Raw genomic sequence first — 8,144 nt, 5'->3', positions numbered from 1 at the left:
AATATACTCCGTATACACTAATAGCAATATTCGAAATTGAGTAAATATGTACAATTAGTACGTAGTATTTTAATTTAACAAAAAAGTATATCATATGTTGCACACAATTTTCCTACTTTCCCAAATAACCCCAACACACGTAAATCTAGGGTGGACCTAATAATACCCTATTATGGAAGTATAGCCAATTTATGTTCAATTATAAAATACACAATTTGGTGTAAATCTAAAATAGATAAAAGGAATACTTCTTTCAAACAATCTTTCCAAAGAAAATAGTTCTTTCAACTACGGAGTATTAGGTAACTTCTCCATAAATTTTGGTTATACTCAACCTTCGTTTTCAATACTTCTTCATTGCCAGGTAATCACGTTCATTTACTAAATTGTCCTGAATTTCGTCCATTCTTTTGGTGTATTTCTTAGGTAATTATACTTGGTTGATTTAAATCATTGACAAAATCACCTGAAAATCACGCCTCTTTTGTTGGTTACATTTTCATCGTTTTCAATTTAATTGGATGTTCATGTCAAGTTTAATGGGTTGTTATTTATTGATTACAATTGTGTGAGATTTTACGTGTGTTGGGATAATTGGGGCAAGTACGAAAATTGTGTACAACATATGAAATACGAGTAATAGGTAAATTAAAATACTAATTGTACAATTTACTCAATTTCGAATATTGCTCACAGTGTTCATCGTTTAATTAATAGTGTTTTTAAAGTTTACAGTATGATGTTCTAAATGCTATCGTCCAATGAACATTTTGGCATAACCATTTTAAATCGCTTACTGAGCAAATCATGTCATTATTTTGCTTGGGATTGGTAACAAATTCTGAAGAGGAAGACAGAAAACAATTCATTGCACATCATCTTGATGCAAAGAAGACAATGCTAGGATGGCTATTCAATGGGAAGGACGCCATAATTCCAGGGGTGGAGAATAACTATGCAAAAAACACAGTACTACAAGATGAAACTTACATGCTACAAATCTTTCAAAAAGTTAATCAAGCTGACAAACATAACATGGAAGCAAAGATGCAAGTGTTGGGCTAAGATGTTTATCCTACACAATGAGGAAGCCCGTTTAAGAGAGGAATATGAAAGCAGATTACAGACAAGCATATCATTTGGGGTTAGAACGACTACCAGGGATAATGTAGTGGTTTTCCGAAGGTGTCTTTGTTACTTGACAGACAATCTCTTAACAAGGAGGACATTGCACCTGTTTCAATATCATTTGGCACCCTAGTTAGAAAATCTTGTTGTTGTAGACAGTGAAGAAGAAGATTTTGACTCTATCCCAACGTCAATTTCCGACCCGGTCGAACTTGCTTTTATTCTATTAAATCAAACCGAGTAATATTATATATAAAAATTTGAGGTACATTTGAGTATTAGTTTTATATTTACCTCATACCCCTTGTACCCTCTTGTTGATTTTCAATGTCCATTCAGAATATAAGAATATAAGTACATTCTCTTATTTGTTAATGATATTTCATTATATTGACGTAGTACCTTTTGTAATTTTTGAATTTTCGACACATCATGAAAAGAATTGTCCCATCACTGTATTTACAATGTCCATTACGTGCATTAACAATGTACCATTTAAATTAAATAATATAAATTAATGCATCTAATAATTACACTCTCAGATGCAAGTTGTAAAATAATTCAGGTGAAAAGACACCACTATTCATGATTATTTACTTAAATGAGACATGTGTCAAATGGAAGTTGTAAACTAATGCATGTGAAAAGACAAATAATACTACAATCATAAATTGTAACTTCTCCTATTCTTATCCAAAGCAGTTTATATGTAAAACTCACTATAAATACTTACCTAAACTACTGTGGTAATTACAAAATCTAAGGAATACTCATACAAACCGTCTTCACTGCCTTAAAAAGGTACTCTAATTTCTGTTTTTTTTTTCTTATTATTATTTTTCCCCGCAAAAGAAATGCATATCTTCATGTAAATAAGTATATCGAATATTATTGCAAGAATAATGCAGTAATGGAATTGTAATATGCTCTGGTAATTTATTTCATACAAATAAATGTTTCTATCTAATGTATTCCTGCCAATGTCCATTGTCATGCCTTTAAAGGAACATTTATTTTATTGATAATGTTCATAGGAAATATTGTTGTGCACTTTGATATAGCATATATAAAAAATGTATTGAATGTTAATGATAAAGAAACGACACAATACTATTTAATTAATATTAGAAATACTTACAAAAGCCATTCAAGACTGTTTCAAAATCAGTTTAAATATAAAACTCACTATAAATACTTGTCTAAACAAGTGTGCTAATTACAAAATCTATGGAATAATCATATAGAAAACGTCTTCACTCCCTTGAAAAGATGATCTGGTTTATGTAATATAGTAGCCTATATAACATTCAGATTATTTCATTTATAAGTATTATTTGATTAATCAGTATGTTTTTTAACCTTGTGAAAAGAAATATATACTATAGTCCCCAGATGAATTAAAAGTTGTTTCAGGTCTGAAAATCAAACTGCATTTGTGGCTCGAACGTTTTGCCAAAATTAAGTATAGTAGATATTTCAATCTGGCAATGTGCTTAATATTTGCAGGAGAAGATTATTTTACCTTTTGCTGTAATCTGTTTTCACAATAACATTGTTTGCTCTTTGCATGATTATACAATGTGAAAACCCACGTTAATTTGTTTTACCCTACAGTATGGCCTTAAATATGGTTGAAGTTGGTACTTCCCATACTGCCTTAAGTTTATTGTCACTCTTTTTAAAATACGTTTAATTTTTGCCTAAACCAGAATATGAGTTCGGTTACCAATATGGAAATAATGTCGGATATCGAGCAAAAACTCGCTAACGTTGAGTATGATCTCACTGAAACGAAACGTGAAAGAGATTCACTGGATCAACATCTTATTGAGGTGCTTGGTAAAAACGAAGTATTAGAAGAACATCAGGAAGCGCTGTACGAGAAACTGGAAATAGCTGAAATGAAAGCAAAGTCACTACAACAGAGGCTGGACATTGCTGAAGCGCAGATGAAGTTTATCACGGCTGAAAGAGACAACATAGCCCGACAACTTGAAGCTAATAGACAAAAACGATAAGATACGAGGTCGACATGGACCGTTAGTTTCTCACCGTGTCACAATTGACGAGAATCATATGCTCTTCTTGATGGTGAAAATACTATACCTTGGCCAGCAGTCGTGAAGGCTATGGAATTAATAGACGGTTATAAGAGACATCTAAAGGAGGACTTGATGGAGGGAGAGAGCAGTGTTCATCCATCTGTTTGCAGTAAACGCAGAAAGCGTTAAGAACTTTGATGTTAAATTATGTATAATTATAATATGCGGTTAAGTTTAGAAACATATGCGTTTTCATTAAGTATTATTGTCAGAACATATTAGCAGTTTATTATGAATGTTTATTCGAATCTAAATTATTATCATCTACCTAAGCTTTAACTGTTTAGAATTGACCCTTTCTAATGTAAAGCCAGTTACAAGACTGATCAACTATAATGTACTTTCAACATTTTACAAATGTCCATACTACTATGTAACGATGTACCAAAGCTATAACCCCGCATTTCTTTCAAATATTATCCTCTTAAAATAAGGGAATGGGTTTGAGGTTGAACTAGGCAGACCGATGTCTGCCTAATGCAACCATAAATCCTTCACTGTCCCGTTTTAAGATACTCAGCCCCCTAATTTTAATCACGTCTCCCAAAAGGGTTCACTCGTCCCCTCTAGGGTGTCTTTTTGTCTTGCCGCCTTCGAATGATAAGCAAGGGAAAGGGTTTAGGGTTTGATTAGGGGGATCCGCGGTAGCGGTCCGCCTAATCAAACCCTAAACCCTTTCCCGTCCCGTTTTAGGATACCCGGCCCCCCCAAAAAGGGTTCACTCGTCCCCTCTAGGGTGTCTTTTTGTCTTGCCGCCTTCGAATGATAAGCAAGGGAAAGGGTTTAGGGTTTGATTAGGGGGATCCGCGGTAGCGGTCCGCCTAATCAAACCCTAAACCCTTTCCCGTCCCTTTAGGATACCCGGCCCCTCAAAAAGGGTTCACTCGTCCCCTCTAGGGTGTCTTTTTGTCTTGCCGCCTTCGAATGAGAAGCAAGGGAAAGGGTTTAGGGTTTGATTAGGGGGATCCGCGGTAGCGGTCCGCCTAATCAAACCCTAAACCATTTCCCGTCCCGTTTTAGGATACCCGGCCCCCCAAAAAAGGGTTCACTCGTCCCCTGTAGGGTGTCTTTTTGTCTTGCCGCCTTCGAATGAGAAGCAAGGGAAAGGGTTTAGGGTTTAATTAGGGGGATCCGCGGTAGCGGTCCGCCTAATCAAACCCTAAACCCTTTCCCGTCCCGTTTTAGGATACCCGGCCCCCCCAAAAAAGGGTTCACTCGTCCCCTCTAGGGTGTCTTTTTGTCTTGCCACCTTCGAATGAAAACCAAGGGAAAGGGTTTAGGGTTTGATTAGGGGGATCCGCGGTAGCGGTCCGCCTAATCAAACCCTAAACCCTTTCCCGTCTCGTTTTAGGATACCCGCCCCCCAAAAAAGGGTTCACTCGTCCCCTCTAGGGTGTCTTTTTGTCTTGCCGCCTTCGAATGAGAAGCAAGGGAAAGGGTTTAGGGTTTGATTAGGGGATCCGCGTTAGCGTCCGCCTAATCAAACCCTAAACCCTTTCCCGTCTGTTTTTAGGATACCCGGCCCCCCAAAAAAGGGTTCACTCGTCCCCTCTAGGGTGTCTTTTTGTCTTGCCGCCTTCGAATGAGAAGCAAGGGGAAAGGGTTTAAGGTTTAATTAGGGGGATCCGCGGTAGCGGTCCGCCTAATCAAACCCTAAACCCTTTCCCGTCCCGTTTTAGGATACCCGGCCCCCAAAAAGGGTTCACTCGGCCCCTCTAGGGTGTCTTTTTGTCTTGCCGCCTTCGAATGAGAAGCAAGGGAAAGGGTTTAGGGTTTGATTAGGGGGATCCGCGGTAGCGGTCCGCCTAATCAAACCCTAAACCCTTTCCCCGTCCCGTTTTAGGATACCCGGCCCCCCAAAAAGGGTTCACTCGTCCCCTCTAGGGTGTCTTTTTGTCTTGCCGCCTTCGAATGAGAGCCAAGGGAAAGGGTTTAGGGTTTGATTAGGGGGATCCGCGGTAGCGGTCCGCCTATTCAAACCCTAAACCCTTTCCCGTCCCGTTTTAGGATAGGCCCCCTCAAAAAAGGGTTCACTCGTCCCCTCTAGGGTGTCTTTTTGTCTTGCCGCCTTCGAATGAGAAGCAAGGGAAAGGGTTTAGGGTTTGATTAGGGGGATCCGCGGTAGCGGTCCGCCTAATCAAACCCTAAACCCTTTCCCGTCCCGTTTTAGGATACCCGGCCCCTCAAAAAAGGGTTCAGTCGTCCCCTCTAGGGTGTCATTTTTGTCTTGCCGCCTTCGAATGACAACCAAGGGAAAGGGTTTTGGGTTTGATTAGGGGGATCCGCGGTAGCGGTCCGCCTAATCAAACCCTAAACCCTTTCCCGTCCCGTTTTAGGATACCCGGCCCCTCTAAGGTGTCTTGCCGCCTTCAAATGAGAAGCAAGGATCCGCTTAATCCAACTCTAAACTCTTTCTCGACCCGTTCCCCCCGCCCTTGTTATACTAAAAAAAAAAAAAAATAAAAATAAAAATAAAAAAAGGTTTACTTGGTCCGTCGGGTGTCGTTTTTTTTTTTTAAAAAAAAAAAAATTATGTTGACGAGGGGGTTGAATCCCCCCGGGTCCATGCATTCTCGCACCAACACATGGAGCATGTAAGCCACCCCTTTCGGGGACTGCAGTGGCCAAGCTTCAAGGTAACTAACTAACTATTTTAGGGTATTAAATGTATTTATCATTTCCTTTATTTTTTAACAGTTACATTATAATAGTAACTAACTACCTACAAGAAAAAAGAAACGGAGTAAAAAAAAAAAGTAGTAACCAGTTTTTAGCTCAGTCGTTTTACATTACAAGTATAGACGTTGTCATAGGAGAATTGTTCAACAGCAGTATAATTTTGAAGTTACGCCCAATTTCCTCCGTTATACTAAGGTATTTTCTTTTCAATTTCGTTTCTTCTCTATCATAACTTAATATAATGTTTAATTTGGATCACTTAATTGTTCAATAGCAGTATAATTTTGATGTTTTGATTTCTGATATTTATACTACTTTCTCGTTAAAAATTAATTCGGTTTAATGTGCTTGAATTATTTTTTCTACCTTTAGAAACACATTCGCATTGTTCTTCCCCAATTTTATATCTCTGAAGTATTCTTTTAACATTTACTTTCTAGTTTCTGTTAATTTTGAATTTTTAATTGAAGGAAATAATATATATTGTTCATACAGCTTTAAATTAATGTGCGTATTGTTTTTAATATAGAAATCTTTCTGAATCATCTAAAAGTACATTATCTTTGTGACTAATGTACATTTCCTAAAATTAGGTAACTGGTGATTATTTCTACATGTCAATTTTATATTTTCAATTGAATGTAATAATATAATACATTCAGTTTAAAATAATATGCCGTTTGTTTTTAATATAGAACTGCATTCGAAATATGTAAAGAACATTATATTTGTTATTAATGTACATTTCGTAAAATTAGGTAACTGATGATTATCTCTAATTGTGAATTTTTGGGTTTTTAATTGAAGGTAATAATATAATGGACATTCAGCTTAAATTAATGTGCCGTTTGTTATTAATATAGAAATTGTTCTGAATCATCTAAAAGAACATTATATTTGCGATTAATGTACATTTCCTAAAATTAGTTAACTGATGATTATCTCTAATTGTGAATTTTTGTGTTTTTAATTGAAGGTAATAATATAATGGACATTCAAACTTAAATTAATGTCTTTGTTTGTTATTAATATAGAAATTGTTTGAATCATCTAAAAGAACATTATATTTGCGATTAATGTACATTTCCTAAAATTAGATAACTGCTGATTATCTGTACTTGTTTCGTAATTTCATTTTATTATTACAGACTATGGAGCAGGAAGATAAAAAATCTGAAAAGCAGAGAAAAGTTACTTTTATTTTTTCACCAACTGAAAGTTTCACTGATGGTAAAAATGAGTGTGCTCCATTTACAAGAAAGCGTAAATCTGCTACTATTAACAGTAAATCTAAGTCTATAAAATCTTTCGCAAAGAAGATAAATGAAGAAAGTGACGATGATCTTGCAGTTAAGAAACAAATTGTTTCTGTTAGTAAACAAATTGTTTCGCAAAGAAAGAAAGTCCTCAAAAGGGTAAAGTAAGTAATAAGATGGTATTGGGTTCCAAGTGTAAGCGGAAGTTTGATTTCTCTTCGTTTAAAAGTGCATATACGAGAATGTCTCCTACGGGAGTAGTTGAGGTAGTTGAACGTTTGTCATACGAAGGTGGTGTGCGCTAGAAGAGATTGGATTTAGTGGGCTGTTTTGGTTAAGAGTTCGTTCCATTCCTTTAAAGCTTGGGTACTGGTTAATTAAGCAGTATAACCCATACCAAAACTGTATCGATCTTCTTGATGGTGAGAAGTTGTACTTGAAGGTTTCTGATGTAAGATCAACATTTCGATTTCCAATAGGCCCTAAAACAGTTGAATTATCCAAAACTCATACTGAATCAGAAGAGTTTCAAGAGTTTTATGGCAAATGGAAGAAACAATTTGGTATAAAAGATGGACAAGTTCCACTCAAAACGCTTGAGAATTGGTTGATAAATCATGATCATGGTGGTGATGAATTCAAGGTTAACTTTGTTGTGTTTGCTGTTTCTTTGCTAATGAGAAACACGCAAAAGCCTTTGGTTAATCATCATGTTTTAAAATCGTTGATGAATGTTGATGAAATCAAAGATTACAATTGGTGTTCCTTTTTGTTAAAAAGTTTACAATAAAGCAAGATTGAGTGGGTGGAAAAGGAGACTCACTTGGCGGGCCACGTTGTTTTTGGAGGTAAAAAGTCCCAAAAAATATATTTGAAGTTCATAAATTAATTTAACATTGGAAGGTACGTTTTCATTCTCTTGTAATTAATTTTTTTTTTTTTTTTTTTTTTGCAGCTTATCTATGTTGATCGCGTTGTT

The sequence above is a fragment of the Silene latifolia genome, chromosome Y, assembly GCF_048544455.1.
Source record: "Silene latifolia isolate original U9 population chromosome Y, ASM4854445v1, whole genome shotgun sequence".
Classification (NCBI taxonomy): Eukaryota; Viridiplantae; Streptophyta; class Magnoliopsida; order Caryophyllales; family Caryophyllaceae; genus Silene; species Silene latifolia.
This window is presented reverse-complemented; position numbering follows the sequence as displayed.